Source organism: Passer domesticus, chromosome 12 (genome assembly GCF_036417665.1).
Source record: "Passer domesticus isolate bPasDom1 chromosome 12, bPasDom1.hap1, whole genome shotgun sequence".
Taxonomy (NCBI): Eukaryota; Metazoa; Chordata; class Aves; order Passeriformes; family Passeridae; genus Passer; species Passer domesticus.
Window position 1 is genome coordinate 21,107,597 of NC_087485.1, and position 23,940 is coordinate 21,131,536.

At 39.7% G+C, this 23,940-nt stretch overlaps 1 long non-coding RNA gene across 4 annotated transcripts; it reads right to left on the reverse strand.

Moving 5' to 3' along the window:
- Positions 1-575: 575 nt before the first annotated feature.
- LOC135279649 (uncharacterized) lies at positions 576-17,153 on the reverse strand. Of its 4 annotated transcripts, none has more exons than XR_010346871.1 (3): positions 17,073-17,153; positions 3,390-3,499; positions 576-2,535 (listed from the first exon to the last, which is right to left on the reverse strand). It is a non-coding gene; the product is annotated as an uncharacterized LOC135279649 (long non-coding RNA). The 4 variants fall into 4 exon arrangements; XR_010346868.1 differs by lacking the exon at positions 17,073-17,153 and adding an exon at positions 10,216-10,289 and having other exon boundaries at positions 577-2,535; XR_010346870.1 differs by lacking the exon at positions 17,073-17,153 and adding an exon at positions 9,694-9,854 and having other exon boundaries at positions 577-2,535.
- Between the last annotated feature and the right edge of the window lie 6,787 nt (positions 17,154-23,940).

Sequence of the window (23,940 nt, forward strand, 5' to 3'; positions counted from 1 at the left end):
GAAAACCGTTGTCAGAAGGATAAAAATTAAAGTAAATTGCTTCCATTTTTCTTGTAACAGGCTTCATACATAGAATTTCCCAGAGTTTACAGCTAGTTTAGTGAATTAGTTCACTGAATTTACTGAATTAGAGTTTGGTCTATGGTTTACTGATAGAATACAGCACCATACCTGCTATCAAGCTGACATACTCAAGATTCTGAACTTCTCTTTTGATGTAGTATAAATAGGTTTTAAACTTTGCTGTATAGTTCCTTAATTTTTTTAGGCTCAATGTTCATGAACAAACACTGAGTATTTGGGTTATGTACTGAAAGTGAGAATATGATTATTAGTAAAGTAGATACAGATGTGAGGCATAAGGTATATGTTTTTAATCACTGTTTATTTATTGATATTAAACATTAATTCATTAAGACCTGGGTATTTTATGTGATCTCAGCAAAAGTTAACTGAGTTCCTGCATTTTCTCTCAGAAGTAGAATATAATCCTGATTCTCACCTCTTGCATACTACACTCTCTTCATGGCAAGGATGAATCTGCTGAGAAATGAAGACGAGGGCACCATGACTTGATGTTTACATTTGTTTTTTTAGTAGTCGTGCATTATCTCATCACCTTATATCAAATCTGCCATTCCTGACTTCATAACTGGAAGTTTCTTGGTTATTAATAATACGTTTCTGTAGTAGTATTTTGGTAGGTTGATTAGAGTTATCACTGCAGGACTACACTGACAATGGTGTTCTATATTCCAGACTATCTCTGCTGGGAGAGCTGGGATTGTTCCCTGGGAATGTAGGCAGGCCCTGGCACAGAGTGCCCAGAGCAGCTGTGGCTGCCCCTGGATCCCTGGCAGTGCCCAAGGCCGGGTTGGACATTGGGGCTTGCAGCTGCCTGGGACAGTGGAAAGTGTCCCTGCCCATGGCAGGGGTGGCACTGGATGGGCTTTAAGGTCCATTCCAGTCCAAACCATTCTGTGATTCAATCAATGTCCCTAAGATGTTGCATTCCCAGCACCCAGCCAAGCCCCTGAAACAGCATCAGTGACAGGCCCTGTTGTGATCTGAACTCTATATTCACAGATTTTTCCCCAGCATTTCCTCTAATGCTACAGGATTCAGGAGTTATATTTTCAACTTTTAAAAAAGAATTTCTCAGTTAAGTTTTCACTGAACTTTAAAACTCTTACATGAGATATTTAACTAAAACAATTTATGATATGCTGTATTTATTCATATTTATTTTTAGTGATATCATCTTTTTGCCCCAACAGAACTGAAAGGATTGCTCAGCTGTGTGGTTTAGGTCTCTGTGTTATGTTTTATTCAAAGTTTTAACAATTAAAAAAGCTCAGAAACACAATTAGCTGCTTGTTCCCACTTTGCATTAACCTTCAACTTCAGGCAGTCTCCCACAAAATTCAGGATCATCTCCTGATTCATATCTTATACATAGGCGCATTTACCACACATTTTCAACCTAAGAACTCTAAGCATTCTGCATTCTGGAAATGATGCAGTTGAGCAGATATCTCCCCTATGGGAGTGTATTATTTTAAAGATTGAAATACAAGCACTTGTCAAGATTTGAACTTTGTCTATTCTGAAAGTTTCCAAAATCTACTTAAGTCATTAAAGATTAATCATTCCAAGCAAAATTATTCTTTCTCTTTGCTTTAAGAGATAGAAAGTTAAAACACAATTTCATAACTTTTCCAACTAATTAATTACAATTCTAGCACAAATATTTCAACTTTCAGTGAAAAGCAGATAAAGTTAACTTAGACAACAAGAGCAGAAGATGCCACAGAACATTCTAGATTTCTAGATTTCCAGGCACCATGAATTGCTCTTTATTTAACTTCAAGAAATGACTATAGAATGCTACTCGGCCCGTGGTGCTTACCTGGAACAGGAAAATAAGAACTGCAATTATATAACCAGAATTCATTTACACTGGTGTATGAGGCAACAAGTATCAACATGTCTGTGATGTGCAAGGGCTATGGAACGAGAAACTCTATAAAATAGAGTATCTGGCATTTCTTGGAGAATGAGAATAGACCTAACCAGAAAAATTTCTTACTGGACATTTTTCACAAAATGTCTTGTTCTTGCTGTGTTTTTCTCAAGGGAATATGAGAACTTAGCAGGAGCACAGAGTGGGCTAAAAGGAAGCAGGACAGGCAGTTCATGATCTTATTGCATGAGAGATGTATCCCCTCACCTAGAGGAAAAAATCTGTCCAGATTCAAATGTGTCCACGTGTGCAAGGGTACACCTTCCTTCCCACCAGTGCTCTCCTCTGACACAGGCATAGAATGGTTACCAGATGTCTGCAAACAGATGGGTTTGCTTTGAAACAGATGTATCTCTTATTATAGTGGGAGAAAGGGCCTTGAAAGGAAATTTTGAGTGTTGCTGCACCAAAAATAATAGTTAAAAGTAAGATTTCAAGAAACCCTTCTGGACTGTTCCTCAGCTTCTCCTAGGCTTCTTTAGCAGCAGGATAAGGACGTCAAAATGCTTCATCTGGCAGCCATGGAAAGAAAGAAAGAAACAAACAAACAAATGAATAAACAGAATAGTTATAGATTCATGGAATTATAGAATAATTCAAGAATATGAATTATTCACAAGAATAATCCAGTCCAACTCCTGTCCCTGCACAGACACCTCAAAAATTCTTGCACAGACACCCCAGTATTCCCAGCCTGTGGCTGAGAGCATTGTCCAAATGCTCCTGGAGCTCTGGCAGCCTTGGACTTTCCTAACTGGAGTTCAGCACTATAAAAGGCGCATCAACAAGAATGAAATGTCTAAGCAGAGAATGTTTTATCTGAGGGTCTGATTTTGTTGAGTTTTAATCTTTTAATCAGTATAATTTAATCAGTAAGGTAAAATTTGCTCTACTAGAAGGTATGTTGAACTGACATTCAAATACTTTTTCATCTTTAATAGGTGTTTGTATTTTAATTTCATAATAAAATATCAGGGGATATTTTTAAAACTTCTCAAGCATGGTGCTACAAATTTTCAGGTTCTCTTGCAGTTTTACAAAACATATTTGAGCTGTTCCTAAACAAACCAGGCAAGAGAAAATGTTTGAAAGCTTGCTTTACTTCAGGATATTGTGCAACATCTGGACAAAAAGTCCTCCAGTTATCAGCAAGCCTTTATGCTGCAGTAAGGGGATTACCAGAAAAAGCTCTTCACTGTCATTCCTGAGCTGAAATGAGTTTTTAAGTTAATCTTTTATTGAATTCTCTTTAATAAGATTTTTGCTAAAGGCTGCAGATTGCATTTCCTTTACCCAGCTTGAAGTAAGTTTGTGTTTCCATGCTCATTTAAATGTTTTGGATAAAGATGAGCTGTGCTCCCCTCACCTAGAGGAAAAAATCTGTCCAGATTCCAATGTGTCCACGGTGTGCAAAGGTACACCTTCCTTCCCACCAGTGCTCTCCTCTGACACAGGCATGGAATGGTTACCAGGTGTCTGCAAACAGATGGGTTTGCTTTGAAACAGAGCTGGGGCCAGCAGAGAGAGGGTCCAAGAGAAAGGTTAATCACCCAGATGTTCAAACCTGACCCTCTTAGTTTGTGGATTTTTTTTGCTGGTTCTCCCCCCTCCCCTTCTTTTTTAAAAAAACTAATATTTAAGTGATAGCAATATTCACAAACTTGACTTTTTCACTGCAAGTACCACAGGAAAGATTAGCAAGATGTCCTGGTTTGATAAGAAAGTGAGTTTTTTGGGAAGTTGTACTCAAAACCAATCAGTAGTCAGATTTGAATATTAGCACCTGGTGTGACCACTAAAGACATGGACCACCTCTGAGAACACAGAATTAAAAGCAGAGAACTCCCAGGGAAACTCTGTTGGTCCGTGAAAGAAGTCAAGCTTCCCCTGCCCAGCTACAGGCTGCATGGAAGAGGAGAAGCCATGTGGCCTGGAGTGAAGTAGGCCAGAACCTTAGACAGAAAAGCAGGGTGAAGGCCTTGCAGGATGAAAGAGTGGAGGAGCACTGAGGAGCATCGAGCAGGCCCCACAAAAGAGAGAGAGAGAAAGAGAGCCTGTGCTACCTTGAAATTTGGTATCTTGTGCTGGCAGCACAGCCGGCAGAGAAGGAGAAAGGGAGAATACAGCAAGAAGGTGCCCGGTCACCATAAGACATCTGGGCGGGCAAGGTTTTAACCCTTTTCTTAGATGATAGAGACCTTACAAACACTGATCCTCCTAGATCTGAATGAGAAGAGAGATAGAAATGAAACAGGAAGAAATGAGCAAGTGTAGTAAAAGTTTATGCAAGTGAAAGATGTCAGAAGAAATTGAGAAGAATCCTAAGTGGGAAGAGTGGCTTTTGGCTGGACTCTTTTCTTGTATAACCATAGACAAACCCATTTTTCCTGTGACACAGAGACTACATTTAGGGGGAGGCAATGCCTTAGAGCCAAAAAAGTGTGGTGATGTTATGTGAAGCAGTAGCATGAACAGAGACAGACGATGAAGATGGGGTGGTGACCTCTGTCTTCAGTGAAAAAGATCTCTGTTCACAAGACCCCTTGGCCCTAGAGGGTAAATCTGAGAGGGACTGGTGTCCCAAAAGTGAGAGACTGTTACTTTTTTAGAACTGGACAAAGCATCCTTAAAAGAAAAACCCTAAAAGCAGTTCTAGTCCATGCACAGTAGTGAGATCATTGGACATAAAAAGAAGTCATGAAGACAAATGTTCTCCGGGCGGTGCCATGAGTAACATAGAAACACAAGAAGTTCCAATTGTGTTTCTGAGAGAAGCCTGTAGTACAAGAAGGACTCCTCTCTCCTTGATGAACTGAGAGTTGATTGTTTGAGGGGTAGTGATGGACTGAAAGTTGATCATCTGAAAGGTGGTGATGGGATTGAAAATCTAAGGTTTTATTTAATGCTGTGGTGGAAACTGAAGAGAAGAGGAAGAATAGTTTGGAAAGTTTTCATTCTGAGTTCTGTGTCCGTTCCTTTTTACATATTTATATGTTAATAAAGTTTTTTTTTTTTCCCTTTATTCTTAAACTGGCTTTGTTTTGCTCTATTTCTAGTCACATCTCACAGCAGCCACTAAGAAGAATACATTTTCATGAAAGCACTAACATTGCACCAGCATCAAACCATAGCACAAGAGCATCTGCTAATGGAGATACATCTCCTTGTTCCTTGCTTCATTGTGGAAAAGGCCCTCAGTTCACCTCTTTCCTGCAGCTGTAGATCAGAACAGAAGAAAGGAGTTCTGAGTGCTGGTACAGATGTGACACTTGTAGCTGAACTTATTTCCTGCAACTATTTCAGTTTATGTGCTAAGCATGAAGTAAAAAATATATTTTAAAAATTGCAGCAATTGTTATATAAGTAGATTTTTTTACAGCACAGCAGGGACAGGAGCTCCTGGAGCTGAGCAAGGCCTGGAGCATCTGGGTGCCCAGGAAAGGCTGAGGGAGCTGGGGCTGCTCAGCCTGGAGAGGAGCCCCAGCTGAGAGGGGCCTCAGCCCTGGGTGTCCCTGTGTGCAGAGGGCAGAGCAGGCCCAGGCTCTGCTCCGGGCCCAGCCATGGCCCCAGAGCCATGGGCAGGGCCTGAGCCCAGGAGCTGCCCCTGCCCAGGAGGCAGAACTGCTGCCCTGGGCAGTGCCAGCCCTGAGCAGATGGGGCAGAGAGGCTGTGCAGTCTCCTCCCTGGGGACATTGCAGAGCCACAGGGACACTCTGCTGTGCCCTGTGCTCTGGGATGGCCCTGCTGGAGCAGGGAGGTGGCACCAGAGCAGCCCCTGTGGGCCCCTCCAGCCTGACCCAACCTGGGATTCCATGACATTAATGTTAATTTTAACTCTAATTGCAGCAAGGCCTTATTAGAAACTTTTGTGTGCATAAGTATGCAAGAAACGTAGCCCAGGAAGGCATCAAAATAATGGTTGTAAAATCTGAATAGTTGATCGAACTGAGTAAAAGTGATATGGGAAGTATGGTATGCCCAGAGGCTGAAGTAAAACAAAAGCTGCTGCCTAAGGAGATATAGCACTAAAATCTGGTTACATACTTAATTGAACATTTACTCTTTAAAAAGAATTTATCACTAAAACCTGTTTTCAAATTGTCAGCATGGATATTCTATAAATAAGATCATTAAAGAGAAATGTTATGAACCAGAGGCAGGTGGATACTAAAACAGCAAGTGCCAACAAAATAGAGGAAATGTTAGATGGCAAGAATTATGATTTTGTTGTTTGTTTGAGGGTTTTTCTCTTCTTATGAAATATTTCAGTATTGTAGCACTAAGCCCACACACTGAACAGAATAATCCACACTACTCAAGGTTACTTCAGCAAATTACAATCACACAAAATCTGTTCAGAGTGAATGTAACTTGAGCTTTTCTTGAATATGTCTCCTACATTCTTCTGTAAAGCAAAGCTAAGGGAAGCCTTATGTTCTCTAATAACTTTGATTAACCTGCCATATTCTATAGTTTGATATGTTGTCATGATTTGACCCTGGCACAATGCCAGGGCCCCCATGAAAGGTCCAAAATGGTTACTCTGAGATGTGACCCAGAAACAGAACAAAGCAGGCTCCCACTCAGGGATGGAGGGAAAAACACAACACTTTATTAATTACAATATCTAAAAAGGAACACACACAAAGCTAAGAATGAAAACCCTCCAAATACACTCCTCCTCCCCCCTCCATTTTCTCCACAGAATGAGATTACACTCCTCCTCCCCCCTCCATTTTCTCCACAGAATGAGATTACACCATATATTCCCACCACGTCACCATCTCTCAGATAATCAACTATCAGTCCATCATCACCGCTCAAAGAATCAACCCTCAATCCATCATGGAGAGAGGAGTCCCCCCTTGCACCATAGTATTGGAGTTGCCAATATTACAGACGGGACTGCCTTGGTCTGTCTGGCCTCAGCTGCGGACCAAATAGCGCACCTGTGGAGTTTTCTCCCCAGAGACACTATTCAGTACCTGTGGTCATAGCTGAAAACGTGGAGACAAGTCCGGGCATGCCCCGAGCTCCCGTGCTTGCGGGCTGGAGCTTGCTGTTGAGGGTGTCACTCCTCAGGCCTTCCCCGAGCTGGAGAAACCCTTAAGGCAAGGTGAAGAAAGGAGCGGGTCCTGATGGAGAGTTTTTAATCCAGAGTTTTTATTTTGGTGGCACAGCCTCTGAATCTTGCAACAATCCCTTGAACTCTCCCACCAAAACTCTCCAACAGAACCCCAACTGCGTGGTCTGCTTGCCCCTTTACCAGGGGAGGGGACCCAGGGACCACCAACCAGATATGGGGGGAGGGGCTCTCAGGTGAGAGGGACACCTGGGTGGGCCAATGGCCCCCCAGGGGGTGGAGAGCATCCTTTGAACCTGCCAATCACTCGATGCGCTCTTGGAATTTCTGGGTTGATAGACAGTGCCCAGCAGTGGTCAAGGGTGGGGAAAAGGAGAGGTGATTGACACCCCACCTGGGAAGGGTAATTTCAGGGAGAAACCAAGGGAACTGAGGCAAGCCCTGACATCACACCGAAACACCAGAGGCTTCCCCTGGAAACACAATTGAAGCCTCTTGTGTTTCCGTGTCACTTGTGGCACCGCCCAGAGAACATCGGCCCTCGTGACTTCTTCCCCGCCATGTCCAGTGCTCTCACCACTGCACATGGGCCAGGACTGCTTTTAGGGTTCCTTGTTTAAGGATGCTCCACCCAGTTCCAAAAGCAGCAGTCTCTCAACTTCGGGACACCAGTCCCCCCCAGATTTACCCCCTGGGGCCAAGGGGCCTTGTGAACAGAGATCTTCCACGGAGACAGAGGGCATCCCACACCCTCCTCAGCCGTCTCTGTTCACGCTACTGCTTCACTCTTGACTCCAAGGTATTGCCTCCCCCTAAATACAGTCTCCGGGTCACAGGAAAAACATGGCCATACAAAAAAGAGTCCAGCTCAAGGCCACTCCATCATCTCTTCCCACCTAGTATTCTTCTCACCTCTTCCAACTTTCCTCACACTTGCCCATTTTGTCAGTCCATCATCTCTCTTTCCTCATTCTGATTCAGGAGGATCAGTATTTGTAAGGTTTCCATTATTTTACCAAGGGGTTAAAATCTTCGCCTCTGTCTGCCCAGGACTCCCACAGCTGCTGGGAACCTTCTCTCGCCGCATCCCCCGCTTCTGTGCTGCCAGCACAGTCTCTGTCACTGTCTCCGGGGAGGAGCTGCCCAAACATCCCAGGTCTCCTCCACCCCTGCAGCTTGCAGGGCTCCGGCCTCCTCCCCACAGGCCGCATGGCCACCCCCTGCCCCACCCAGACGCAGCTGGGCAGAGAGGAGAAGGTCAGACTCCACTCACCGCCGGATCCAAAAAAGGAAGTTCTCTGGGAATCTTCTGCTTTTAACCCCTGTGTGTTCTCAGAGGCATATCCAGATCCTCAGTGGCCACCACAGGTGCCAGTTTCAAATCTGGCCACTGATTGGTTTGACCACGACTTTTCCAGAAACTCACTTCCTGGCCCAACCATGACATATGTGTAAGTCATATTTGAGAATTACACAGTAGCACACCCAGTCATACCAGCTTTCTTCTTTTCCCTCCCTAAAGTATCTGAGGCAGAAGTATCATGAACATAAAAAATGACTTAGATTTCACCCTCTTCCTTCCTAGGTGTAGTGGTTTTCATTTGCTAATTTGAGATGTTTTGGTTCATGTATTAATTAATGTGGTGGATTTTAATGTTGGTTAAATGTTAGTGTTTTTATTAGTATAGACATATTTTTTTGTGAGATAGGATTAGGAAGAAGGTAAAGTAGGTTTAAAACTTTAAAAGGATATAAAGAAAGTTTCATTAATTGTAACTAAAAGAAAGAATAATAAGAATTAAACTTTCAGAATACTTCTTTTTCTTATACTTTTTTTTTTACTTATAATGTAGAGAAATAATGTAGTTATTTACTTTTAGAATAGTCTTTTTACAGTTTATTTAGGAAGAGGAGGGTTTTTTTAGTAAACTTACAGAGATTGCTTTATAAGAAAATAGTTTTTTTGTGTTTTTTAATTTTTATGAATAGTAATTGGAAAAATCTGTGATTCTTAAGGTTTTTTTCAATAGTTTTTTTCATAGTTGTATTTATAGACTATGTTAAGTTATGGGGTATTATTTTAAGGAAAAGTTGTTTAAAAATAAAGGGGTTTTTATTTATTTTTGAGATTTTTTTTTTTTTTGGAAATAGAGGTTTGGGGGCATAGGGGGTTTTTTGATTACTTTTTTTGTTTAAACTTCTTATTAAATTTATAGCTGTTTTAATATAGGTTTTAATAATTTATTTTCTTATTATTTTTTAACATGTTATAGGGAAAAAAGTTCAACTGATTAATTTTTTTATAGTTTTATGAGAGGCTTTTAGCCTTAAGATTAAGGCATTTTTAATTTTTTCTGGTGGGGGAAGAGATTTGATTTTTTAATTTATTTTGGTGGTTATATGGGGGGGTTTTGTATGGTTTTTTTTTTTGTTTTGTTTTTTTGGTTTTTTAGGATTGAAGTATTGAAAGAGTTACTATTTTGTTTGGGCTTTGAATATAGCTATGTGATTTTGGTTGGGCTTAGTCGTTTGTGGCAGGAATTGGGGTTGGATTGGAGGTGAGAGCAGCTAGGATTTTAATAGCTACCCTAAAACTTAGCAGCCAGCACACTGGGGTTGATGGGTTTTCTTCCCCTCTGCCCGGTGGTTGTGGGTGAATTTTAATGGTGGTAGAATTTTTGCTGAGTTGCTTTGACTTTGGGTTGTTTTCTGTACAGGTTGCAGAGCTGCTTTTGGGGTTTTTTCGGCAGTCACGCCGAGTTGGGGGGGGGGGGGGGGCGGCAGGGAAGCGGCAAGGATTTCAGCAGCCAGGCTTGGACTCAGCGGCTGATGGCCTCCCCTCTCCCATCTCCCTTCTCCCTTCCCTGCATCTGCTGGGGTCTGGCCTGGCTTTGGCCCTGTGGCCTCCCCTGCCCCTGCCTGGTAGCTGATGGGGCCTGGCCTGCAGCAGGGCCCACCCGGCCCGGCTGAGACAGGGGCCTTGTTACTTTGTCGTTGACTAGAAGGGAAAGGGCCCTCCTGGCCGTTTTCGATTTTTACATAGGTGTTCACAGACGCGTATTAGCTTTCTCAGTGGTTTAACAGATTGTCAGTTCTTAAAGCTAATTACTGATTGGTTTTTTGTCGGACACAGAGGAAACTGCTAGCAGCTTCTCTTTGCATCACTTCCGTGGTGCAAAACCAGAATGCTAGGTTTGGCTGAGTGTCCGTCTCTATTTAGTTTCTGCACAACCTTTATGAAAAATTCTCTCACACATTAAAAAAATATCACCATAACCAGAAAAAAAGTAATTTTTCGGTCGCAGATTTTGGAGAGCTTTACTAAAGAAAAATGTGCTCCTTATCAACATATGACCCTAAATGAATTGGAAGGAAAAGATATTTTGGAGGTGACATTACCTAGAAATAATATCCATTCAGAAATTCATGCAGGAAATTTAGTAAATGACTAAAATTATTTTATTATTTTTATTTTCTGGAATGTATCACATGATCAATTCTACTTTTTCAAATCTCAGGGAAAAGTAAACCAAATCTGCAAAAGATGCATACAGTGAGAAAAATGAGTGAACCAACTTGCCACATAATTAAAATTAAGGAGAAATGCAACATAAACATGCAGACCTTATAAAAATACAGGACAAATATATCACAGAACACTGGAGAATAAATCTGCCAAACTGCTGAAATGCTGCAGAACTTCTTCAGCATCGTCCTTGTTTTGTTCTGTGTTGTTTGAATGGCAGTGCACGAGCAGCAGGGTGATATGACTGGTGATCACACAGCTCACCACTGCTGGCAGCAGGGCAATGTAGGGTTCACATCTGTCTCCCTGGGAAAGTTATTTACAATCCAAATGGCACGGGGAGCGGGGAGGGCTTTAGCCCATGGTGTTGCAAAAGAACATTTCAGTGATTGCATTCTCTGAAAAATTTCCCTTCCCAACACTTGATCAAGAACGACCAACAAAAAGCAGAACCAGCTCTTCCTTGGGGTTCACAGACTAAGCTGGAATGAAAGCAAAACCAGCAAAAAACACACATTTTCATGGGGCTGAAACACTGATAGGTGTCAGAGATGTGTGATGGATGGGTGGGACTGAAGCAGCTGATCGTGATTATTTACCCTTAATCAAAGAGTCACAGACTGCTTTGGTTCAGGAGGGACCTTAAAGCCCATCCAGTGCCACCTCTGTCATGGGCAGGGACACCTTACACTGTCCCAGGCTGCTCCAAGCCCCAGTGTCCAACCTGGCCTTGGGCACTGCCAGGGATCCAGGGGCAGCCACAGCTGCTCTGGGCACCCTGTGCCAGGGCCTGCCCACCCTCACAGGGAACAATTCCTTCCCAATATCCCATCCAGCCCTGCTCTGTCATTGCAGTATGAAAACTGCTCCCCTTGTTCTGCCCCTCCAGGCCCTTGTAAATAATGCAGGGCACACTTTCCATTGTAATTTCAAGACTTTTGAAGTTCCCTCTTTTGCCACTGCTTCCTTGGGTGACTTGCAAACACATACCAATATATTCTCCTTACTTGTATTAGTCTGCAACTGCAACCATGTCTTTGTTCAAAAAGCAGTTAAAATTCATAAGAAAGAGGGTACCATGAAGACCATGGTATTGTTGTTCTCAGATAGTAATTTTAATATAGCAGAGTTGTTGTGAATAAATGATAAACACTAAGAAATTACTTGAATGGAGAAACAAAAGAGTTTTAAAACTGAAGGATGGAAGTTAACTAAGGCTAAAAAATTTAACGAAAAATTTTATCAGTCTGTAAATTAAAAGAAAACAAAATAATCCCAAATGTCAAGTAATGTAGTTCACAATGCTATGATGAATTATTATAAGCTAATTTTATACATCTTTTATTTGTTTTTTATTACAAAGATTTGCAAAAAATTGATATAATTCAGCAGCCAATATAGAAAATGTGTTTGTTAAACTATGAAACCCCTGGCTATTCATTTCCCAGTGACTGATGAAACAAATTATCAGGCTGTATATTGTAAAACAGACAAATAATGTCAGAATGCAAAAAATGTATCATGTAAACATCACAAACATCATCCTGACCAACAAACAAGTCAGGTGCCAAATAACTGTGTGGTAATTTTGTGCTGAAAAGCAGCAATCTGCTTTCATTGAAGGGATAAGTTTCCAGATAGACTTAATTTATTGTGATTTGTAATCACAATTAGTTTTCACCAGCCAGGAATTAAAGGGATCAATTCCACTGTTCCCCCTGTAGTCTGAAGCCCAGCACTCAGTGTTTTCTCCAGAAAATTTGTGATGGAAAGGGATGGGCTGCTTTCCAGGAATATTCTCTGCCTCCCCCCATACCTTCAGTGAGTGCTGCTTGTGACCAAAACAGAAACACCAATTCCATCCCAGAATTTTGCTTCAAGTTTCTGCTTCATAAAGCCCAAGGCTGAAAGAAATTACCACAAAAATACCCTAAATTTCAGGTATAAACCACACTGATATCAGAGCTTCTTTCATCTCTCAGGTCAGAACACAAACCAGGGCATAACCAATAATGCCAAATTTAATTGATCAATAGAACACAAACTAGGACATGACGAATAATGCCAGATGGAATTGATCAATATAAACAAATCAGGATATGATCAATAATGCCAAACTGAACAGCTCAATAAGTTGTATCTTCTGCTGCCTTAAAGCAGCTCAGTCTTATGTTGTGCTGAGCCTTTCCCCAAGCATCAGGCTATTCAGGTTCTCAAATTTCTTTCATTGCCAAAGAAAACAGACTTTCTCTCTTATTGCATTTGCAATTGATTAATTCATTAATTAAATTATAAATTTAAAATTTTTCCTGCATTTACACTGGTAAACAGAAACAGGGAACACTGCATTCAATAAGAAAAGGGAAGTGTTAGCAACATAACATTATTGTTTGTTGGGAAAAACTCAAGCAACCAAAAGTGACCTAGAAGATATTCCCTTACTACTGCTGCAGGCTACACTTAAAATCAAGATTTGGTCTGACCTAATTAGCACAGGCAAGTGAATGGCCCTGATCATTGGATCCTGTAAATTATGTTCTTGTACTGTGCTACAATAAGAAGTGTTTTTTCATTTCAGTTGTTAAGGAACATTTTATAACATATAAATCACAGCTAGAATTATTTTCCCTTGTATAGATGATATAGCACTGATAATCTTGAAAAATTATCAGCGAAATTTCCCCAAATGCTAATGGCAAAATGTTTCTAAACTTATAGAACTTTTGGCTTAGATGAATGTTGCTGGGAGCAACAATTAACTGAGAAGGAAAGTTTGGTAATCATCACATATAACATGTGATGCAGATGTTGAATGATAGGAAAATTAGAAAATACATCCACTCAATCCATGCAATGTGATTTACTGACTGAGAAAAGATAGGCAAACCTCAGATTCCTTGGCCAGAGGGGAAAAAACCCTACTTAAGCAGTCTCCTTTCTCTTGAGGTTGTATTTCAACAGCCTCTTGTGCCAAGGAAAAGACTCATGGTAGCCAACTGATGCAATTTTTCCAGCCAAAGTGCCTCCTGCTTCACTGCATCTGCCCTTTCCATGCAAATGAACTGCAGCTCCCATTTCCTACCCTCAGAAAGAAGGAAGTTTTTCATGTTTTTTATATTACTGGTTTATCAGTGCTGAAGAAGGGACTTACACCCTTGTTACCACTGAAAATGTTCCTCTTAGCATATCAAGAACAAATTTATTTTTGCCTGTAGCAGGTGTTAGTCAGAAATCTCAAATGACAAGTGTTTGAAATGCTATAAAAGTAATAATTTTGAAGTTTTACATAGTTTTCTGCATAAATGATATTAAAATATTTTGCTCCTGCACCCGCCTCCTCTTTACATTAGCATAATTGTTCATATCTTAACAAACACATCAGTGGCATTTGGTTATATTAACAGAAAAATTGCATTTTTTTCCATCTGTAAAGCCTCTGCCATGACACAAAAATTCCTGGGTTTTTATTAGGAAAAAAAACCAGATGAGATTGTCTTTTGTTTTTCTTTGATCAGTAGGTCCTCAGTTTTATTATGTTAACTTAATCTAAGAACCACCAGATGTTGTTGAGCTATTTGTTCCAAAGACTATTTCCTTTAAAAATTAGTTTCCAGACATGCCCACAATAATCACCAGTGCCCACCACAGGCTCTACTGCCTAACACCATTTTGACCATTACATGATCTTCACTGGGAAAGAGTTCCCCACTGAAAGTACATTGATCTCAGATGTGAATATAACAGGAAGAGAGAATGTAATTTTTCAGAGGTTTTGGACATGTGTAGACTTTTTATAAAGGTGACAAAATAGCCCCTGGATGCAGTAATATATCACTTGGTTGTGCAGGAACTATACACTAGACAATTAAAAGTTTTCCATATGGATATAAATTCAGATGTGTGCTAAGATGTTCTTCACATTGAGTAAAAGTAGTTTCTGTCTGTGGTGGACATGCTATCTGTTATTGCTAAAAACTCTGACAGAACAGTCAGCTGCAGCAATGGCAGAAAAATGTGTCTCACATAAAATCATAGAATTGTGGAATGGTTTGGGTTGGAATGGACCTTAAAGCCCATCCAGTGCCACTCCTACAATGGGCAGGGACACCTCCCACTATCCCAGGCTGCTTCAAGCTCCAGTGTCCACCCTAGCCTTTGACACTTCCAGGGATCTAGAAGCAGCCACAGCTTCTCTAGGAATCCCATTCCAGCACCTCACCACACATCACCACCAACAATATCTTCCACATATCCAGTCTAAATTTCCCCTCTTTCAATGTGAATCCCTTCCCCCTTGACCTGTCACTGCCGTTCCTGATGAATTGTCCCTCTCCTCTCTTCTGACATCATCTCAGTGCTGGATCATTTCCCATATTTCTGTTTGAATGATATTTAAATTTTCATCACTTTCAGTGGGTATTTTTTCAAAATCCATGAGAAAATTCTGTCTAGGAAGGGAAATGAATGCTTGAAACCATGTTACATAAAGAACAATCCTCTGTGGCTGTAACATGAGAGTATTAATTGACTTGAATGATGGCTTTGTAATACTTGGACATGTTTTTGGATGGCAAAAAATATTTACAATACAGAGCAAGAAATACTAAGTTATTTTGTGACAAAAAATTTTGTATTTATATAATTTAAAGCATTTTAAAGGAAAACTTAGGATGGGAACATTTTAATCCTACTGCGTTCAAGATTAAAAATCAAAGTTTAGCAAAAACATGTACTCCTCGGTCTTTTTTTTATTGTTCTTTTTTTCCCCTCATATGAAAGTCTAATGTTTCAATTGTCAAAGATGTGTAAGTAGTTTTAAAAAATGTGTCAAGCAGACACAAAATATTTTGTAAGGCTTTTCCTAGTTACAGTGTGTCTTATTGGTGAGCTTTCTTTTGCCTGATAATGAATTTTTATTTTCTAACTCCTTCTTCACTCACACAAAAATTATAACAAGAGCAAAATCTACATATTATTTGAGCAACAAATTCTGTGATCACTTCAGCTTTCAGGATGGATCAATCACCTCAGTAATCAGTGGCTCTAGTCAATAATAACACAGAGAATTTTTCAGTTAGTTTACCAATCGCTTCAGCTTGATTTATGGAATGTATTTAATACGTGAAGTATTATAGAAACAGAATAATAAAAACATGTTCCAGTCAAGTGTGGTATTCCACAAATTTGCACTAGTTTGTGTCTGAAAAAGGGGGTGTTCAATATCCCTCAAAATCTACTTCTAAATGTCACCTAAAATAAAAAGTTTAAGATCTGGCACCTGTTTTTTATAACTTTGCATGCAAGAGCAGAAGATTTGTAACAGAAAGAAAACTACTGTACTACAAGAAAGAGCTACATTTCTGGTTTGAGACTATAATCTCAATCACCTTCTGAATTCAGTGTTCAATGTCCCCAGACACATCTTGGAACCATTATTTATCAAGAACCGCAATTCTTTATCACAAATAATCTTGAAGTAAATACAGCATAATCCAAAGGGAAAAAAATTCCTATGTCTTCTTCTTTCATTGCTAATTAAAAACGTATTTTTAGCATAAGAAGAGGAATAATTTTTTTTTTCTGATTTTCATTTATCAGGATCCGTCATTTCAAAAAGGACTAATACCCTGAAGATAGTGTGTAACCTTATTTGGGGAATTCTCACAAGGAAATTGGAATCTGGGTATTTAAAACTTTGTTCGACACCACACAAAACAAATTTCTAGTGGGCAACAAAGTCATTTAAATAAATAATTGAACAGTTACTACTTTCTTTTGTTTCCTGCTATCTTGTGTAACCTGCTAAGCTACAGTGAGCTGTTATAAAGCCTGAGTTTTGCTCCTTTATTTGTTCCTGCTAGTTCTTATTCCTGGAAAGCCACAACATGCAATTGTTCCAAGGATTTTTTTTAATCATATGATGTCATGTTAAATGCAGACAACACATTTTGCTATCAATTTTTATTTTGATCAGCTTCAGATCAAGCTTTTGTGCAAAAATCAGAGACTGATTCAGAGCATGCAGGGAAGGGTAGGACTTAATATCCCTTATATTACTAAGATAAAGTTTTAATAACCAAACTTTTAATCAGATGGCTCATAAAACCCTTGCAAGTCAGCAAGAATTGGTTTGTAAGATATGAGCAACCCAAAGAAATGGTCACAGTGATTCAATACTCCTGAATTTTATAAGGCTGTTATTGAGATTATATTTAAATTACCCTCCTATGTATTCAGCTTCTCAAAAGTGGTACTTATCAAAACTAGTGTTTTTCACAGAATTTAAAATTAAATTGAAAACTTCACCATCAACAATTTTGCCAATGCACTAATAGAGAAAAAACAGATATACAGTGAAGAGTGCAAAATTAATTTGTTGGCAAAAGGCAAAGATAACTTCCCCTCCCACACAATTTCATGCAGATTTTCCTATTATTTACCTGCTTTGGTACTTGTTTTCCATGAGCACTACACATTGTTCAGCTGGTATTGCTGAGCTAAAGATTTCTCCTTACCATAGCCTGTATGTTTTCATATAATTTTAGATCCAAACTGACTCTGTTTTTTTTTAAGACAAATGAGCTTTGCCTGGCAACAGCAACTTTCTGGATAGTAACATAACTGAGTTCCATGTGCACTCTCACAAAAATATTTTCCTTGAAGATCAGGCAATATTTATCAAATTGTTCCAACAGATATATTAATAGAGAGATGGGGTTTGCGTGCACATACACACACTGTCCTCTGCCTCTGCATCCATGGCTTTCACTGCAGCTCAAGCAGAACTAAAAGTTTCTGATATCAATCAGGGCCAGATAAAAATAACCAATAGATGTGCCAGAGCATATCCAGGACCTCTCAATCCTTTAAATCACTATCAATTTGTAGCATTGCATAGGGAAGCAGGGAAGTGTCACAAGGATTTAGTAGGAGACAAAGAGAAGAAAGGATTGTACAACATTGTTGGGTCCCAGGATTGTAAGAGCAGCTGAGAGGGATTGGGAGAGGCCATAAATCACAGCATATCTATTGGCAGCACTGGGAATTTCTCTTCCTCTTTGTCTCCCAGTTTTCCAGTACATCTTCAGTCTTTGAATCCCTCTCATCCCCCTCTCGCAGCCCAACTCATCCTCTCACAAGGATCCCTGCAGGATGCTGTAAGGGGCACTTTCTTTATCCCTCACACTGCTGTAGCCTCTCAGGGGCTGGGGAAATATCTGGAGAGGACAGCAGAGGAGGCCCTGGAGATTTTGGGAGGACTCTCCAGCTTTCTCACAGGAACAGAGACTGGGTGTTGCTATTCTCTCTCCCCAGCTGTGGCACAGGAGTTACTGTGTCACCTCCTGCCTCTTACAGCAGCTACTCTCATTACCATTAAATTGGCTGTGCTGGAAGAGGTGATGATGCTGGGCCAGTCCTGCTCTCCTTGGCTGAGAGATGATGCAGGGAATCATTAAAGGAAAATTAATCTTGTTATGTGAAAAACGTAACAATAAGGAAAAATGTCAGCTATAAAATGCACACAGTCACTCAGAGAGATTACTCTAAAGAGATAACAATCCTTTAAATAAAAGTGAAAAACTGTAAAAGTGTTTTAATTATCCAATCATATTTACACCGTGTAATGTTATATAGAATACCTTGATTTTTAAATTGAACAAAGAAGAAAAGGAAGACCTGTTCTTATCAGGTCCTAAACTTCCTGTGGTAGATTTGGAATATTTTTCTTTCTAAATATAATTTCGTCTATCTTTTGAATGCCATTTTTTAAAATACCATTCAATTCAACCCGCAGCAATATAATAAGCATGGATATAATTTTGTATTTCTAGTAATCGATATAAAATGACCCGTATAAATCAGTTTGAATGATTGAAAACCTTATATTAATTTAGACCTGGGACAAAATCTCCCTGGCTGGCTATCTAAAGTAGGATAATAATCCTAAATAATTTAGTAACAGTCATGAAGGGAAGACACAAAACTTGAAAAGTTTAGAGGCTTCAAACAGATTTGTTTCTTTTTCTCTGATGATTTTGCATATCTTTGACCTTGTAAAACTACTGAGCCAAGGGAAAGAGACAGAAAAGATATGCTATCAAATAAAAACAAACCCCTTTAAATACATATTTGATGGAAGTCTGGATTCGTGGTTTAAAAACTGTATTTTCCACAGCCACCCATTAATAGAGATTTTGAAGCTCTCCCTGCTCAAACGAGGAAATTACTTTTGCTTAAAAGTCAACGCTGCAGAGGAAGATTGGAGAACAGCATCATCCTGGAGTTCCAAAGGGAAAAATTCTGACACTGTTGTCATGTTTTTGCTCACATCTACCTCAAACTGTGTTCCAAAATAACAGTGATCCTATTAATCACTCCTGATTATTATCCCAAACCTGACACTCTAACTTGGCTACAAAAGAAATCTGAAGTTTCATCTTTATTTTTCCTTTGTTATGCTAACCAACATCAAAGGCCGGGTTACTTCTCAGTGCCACTTGCTAACTGAAAATTAATCTGCCCAGTTATTTTTCCTTCTGCACAAAAACAAGAAGACTTTGAATTTCTTAAGACATTTTTTGTTAAATCAAAGAGACCTATCTGGACCTGAGATGAAACACAATTCCTTTCCTAAGTCATATTGGGAAAGTTCTCCTTTTGGAACACATAACCCAAATCACAAAAAATAGCACGGGATTTGTGGGTTATGATTCCTGCTTCCTAAATTTTCCTTGAGTTTATAATGCCCTTTAAATGACAAATTACTTTGTGATTCTTAAATAGAAGAAAAGTTAGATTCACATTTATGGTTTTTCCTCAGCAGAATTCTTTGAACATCTATTTCATTAATACTATGACAACATGAAAGCGATACACTTGGTGTATGGCATTATTAAATTCTGTGCAGCCAGTTGCTGGGAATGATCTACATTCAGGATTGTGGCACTCTGCATGTTTGTGCCAGAATTCCCCCCAGGCCTCATGACATGTTTTGTTGTCCTGCTTGATTAATGTGCCCTGAAGTTCATAGAACTTCTTCTCCACTTGTTGTTGGAGATGAAAAATGAGTAATGAAAGATGCAGGACATGTAAGAATCAGGAAAGTGGGTTTACAGTATATATTAAAGTATCTGAATATCATCTGACTCTGTTGCCTATGCCACAGAAGTCCTTCCCATGGCTTTTCTAGAGGATTCCTAGCTGTTCTTGCAGCCTACAAGCCAAACAAGAGGCCTCACAGCTGCCACCAAAACCAGTGGAAGTCATTGAAAATAAATGAACAAATATATGGGCTAAAATGAGTGGCATTTCAGATTAGACTTCCAAAATGGACCAGCTGACTCCATCTATCACTTAATAAGGAGAGATGGTGTCAGCTCATCTCAGGTGTTCTAAAAATCCTGTCAGACTCAGAGCTTGTACAAAGGATCATTACAGGACACAGAATCATGGGGCCATAAAACAATTCAGGTTGAAGGGACAGCAGGAGGCCACCCAGAAGATTCTCCAGCCCTTCTAAGGTCCACTGAAGGGTCACTCTGTCTATCCCCTCCAGCTGGTGCCACTGACACTGAGATCAGTCCCATATCGTCCAAGTGCCCCACAGGACATGACACAAACCCCCTTTGTATTAAAACATATGTGACTGGATATTATAGTCAGTGGATAATACTGATTTTATCTAATTAAAATTAAAAAAAATACCATTTTCTCATCCTTCACTGTCCTTACACTGTCTAGGGCCTGAATTGGATTGTCCTGTGGCAGATGCCTGAGATCCATGAAATTGAGAAAATGCTTTGATGCAGAGCAAATGCTATTATTTGCTCTATAAGATATAAATATTTGCTAGTGTATTACTTTAAAAGTACCTGAACAGGGAAATATTTAATTTTGTCAAAAACATTGGACTATCCAAATGGAAACTAAATCATTATTGCTTTTCATTAGTGCAAATAAGACTAACTCCAAACGAACTAAAATACTAAGCAAGGAAAATAATCTAAAACCCTAACACAAGCAAGAGAATACTAAACTTTCACACTTTTAAAAAAAACTTATAACACATAAGAATCCATAAGTAAAGTATCTGATTTTATATCATATGTTTAAAAAACACCCTCTGTCACCATTAGTCCAACCAGTTAGCTTCCCAGCAAGGTCTTCTGACAGCAGACTGGAATGGAGGGAACTTGGGAAACCTCAAGGAAATAATTAAATAGCAAAGCCAGTATTTGGCCATACCAATGAACTCCAGCAGGACCAGGCTGCACTCACAGACAGGATCAGGCTGCACTTTCCTGGAGCTTATCTGTAGGACTTTTATCTCAGATGAGATTCTTGCTGAAACCCTATGTGTGCTGTGCTGGAAATGCTGCCTTAGATCCATGTTTTCAAGTCAGAACTACTCAGGCTGAGCTCTCAGTTGTGGTGGGACTCAAGCTATCCCACTTGTAAACATCAGCTACAGGTAAAAGAGAAACAGAAGGACAGAAGGAAAAGAGAAGCATCTAAAAAGAATAAATGCTGACTGGAAAAGAAAAAGAAAAATAGGAAGTCTGAGTGAAAATATTGAAGGAATTGTGGAAGTTTCCACTCTAAAACAAATTTTCAAGGAACATTCCTGACCAGCAAAAAAAAGGTGATATCTCGTTAGTAAAGTTCTGTGCAAACATAAAGATTTAGCAGAAAAACACATGGGATTGGAAAAAGTTATTTAAAAATATTTATTACTAACTATATTAATATTTTTATCAACTGTCCTGGACTATGATATAAATGTGCTGGACTATGATATATATCGTTTCCTGCATGCTGTTCAAAACCCAGCCGTTTTCATATCCCAACCCCATTTCTGCCTCAGTGATTTAGGCATTGGATTTATATTGTTGCCTCATTATACATCCTGGTAACTGCTGATTCTTAGTACAGAATTTAAATGTTAGCTTAAAATACAGTCTCCGACTATTTCTTTTTTTTTCATTTTGATAAGTTCCTCATCTGTATAAAAGAACATTCTTTTCATTCTGACCAGTGATTAAATATTTGTTCATTTATTAATACTTAATTATGGATGAAATAATGTCTATTTGTCTGTTACACATGTAGAATTTGCTTCTATTGCAACTGAATTCAATGCCTTTGACCCTTTGAAGCCCTCTATAAGAACAATTAATGTAATCTTCTCCCTAGCTCTCTATTTCTGCTTTGTCTGTTTCCTTCAAATTCATCACCTTTCAAGCAATTCTACCAAGCGTCTTATCTCAGCTCCTTAGGGGAAGCTCTTGTGGGAGCAAATACCTTGCCACTTAATTACATTCCAGGAAATTATTAGACTGCACTCTGCAGTTTATCTTGTAAGTAAAAAAGGTGACTCTGGATATTTTGTTTATGAATTTCATATGCATGGCAGTTCACCTGTTTGATACAGGTTTACTTTGCAGTAAATAGTTCAATTAAAAGAGATTGGGAGTGATAAAGCCACCTGAAGAACCCAAAGAGCTCTCAGAGCCTCTCTGTTCTCACACATGATTTTATTCTCCCCTCTATGAGCCCAGGATAAAAAAGAACATGAAATTTCAAAAGGGATATAAGAAGGCAATTTGAATGGGGTCTCAGGAGCTCCTCAGAGGGAGGGTGCCAGTAGAAACACCTCATTATAAAATCAATAAAGCCCCACAGACACTTCAGTGAACACTTTGCTTTCTTCCTTTTAATAATAGGTTTTCATATTGCATTTTATCAACCATACTAGGAAATACATATATTAACATTTTCATTACACCTCTTCATGCTGCTACTACATTCTTCTGGGTGTACAGGTAAATAGCTTTTTTTATTTCTCCTGAAAAACCTGATGATTTATCAGTCTGAACCACTACCACACTGTTCCAGAGGAAGTCACTGGCCAAATTTATGGAGTCCTGTCAGACTAATATAGTTTGTACAGTTTGAGGTTATGACCTACGAAACAGGTTCATGTAATCCCTTATAAAGAGAAATTGCAGCAGCAAAATCAGTTCCCCAATGTGCACATTAAAGAATTCCTGCTGCGCAGCTTGCAATTTACTCAGGATAAGCCAGAAGACAGCACAGACAGAATCCAGAGTTCTCTGCCTGGGTCCAAAACAGAGCTGGCTAAAGGCTTAAAATGCATCACGAATCTGTCCTGCCCTTACACAGCCCCGGGGTTTCAGAAGTGAAGCACATTATTCTATCCATGTCATATCTGATAAAATAAAAACTTTACTCAAAGGAGCATTTCCAACCCCTTCTCCCTTACAGATGAGGGACAGAAAAGTACACAGACATTTTTGTCTGTTTTGCAGGAGTTTGTTGAGTATGGAATTCCCATTCACCAACCACTGCTCCATCTACAATGTTTGTGATGTTCACAGAAATCAAACAAAAGCTTCCAGCTGTTGCATACACTTTATCCAGAAGATTGAATTATCTGTCTATAGTCTAAAATTCAGAGTTATGCATTTTTTCCCCCACTTTCTTACAGTTTGTCAGATGAATTTTAAAAAACACCACTCTAATTTCTGTTGAATTAAGTGCATTTATCTCATATATTCCTCTGAATTGTGGTACTGACTGTGCAGCATATGTTTTACCTCAAACTGTGGCTCCCATTGGTGTTGCAGCAACACTGAATTTTTCTTGTTTATTATTTTTGTACTATCTCTTCTGTGCATTGGGACTCACTAAATAAGCTTTTAGTGTAAGATGTTTATAACAGGAAGGCTTGAGTTCCAGGAATGATAATCTGCCCCTACTCTGGCACTCTGATCAATCACAGCAGCTTCCCAGAAATAATTCACACTTATGTAAATTCTGCAGGCAAAGAAAAAGAAGAAAAAATAAATCTCCAAAATCTAAGACTATGGCAAATTCCCAAAAGAAAGACAACAAAATTGTACAATTCACACCATCACAGGAAAGAGTCATCACAGACACATAAGAGCCCTGGGGTTCCAGCACAGCCAGGACCTGGAGCTGCTGCAGAGAGCCCAGAGGAGGCTCCAGGATGAGCAGAGGGATGGAGCAGCTCTGCTGGGAGCAAAGGCTGGCACAGCTGGGATTGTTCACCTGGACAGGAGAAGCTTTGGGCTGAGCTCAGTGTGGCCTTGCAGGGCCTGAAGGAGCTGCAGGAAAGATGGAGAGAGACAATTGCCAGGGGCTGGAGGGACAGGACACAGGGAATGGCTCCCAGTGCCAGAGGGCAGGGCTGGATGGGATCTTGGGAATGAGGAATTGCTCCCTGGCAGGGTGGGCAGGCACTGGCACAGGGTGCCCAGAGCAGCT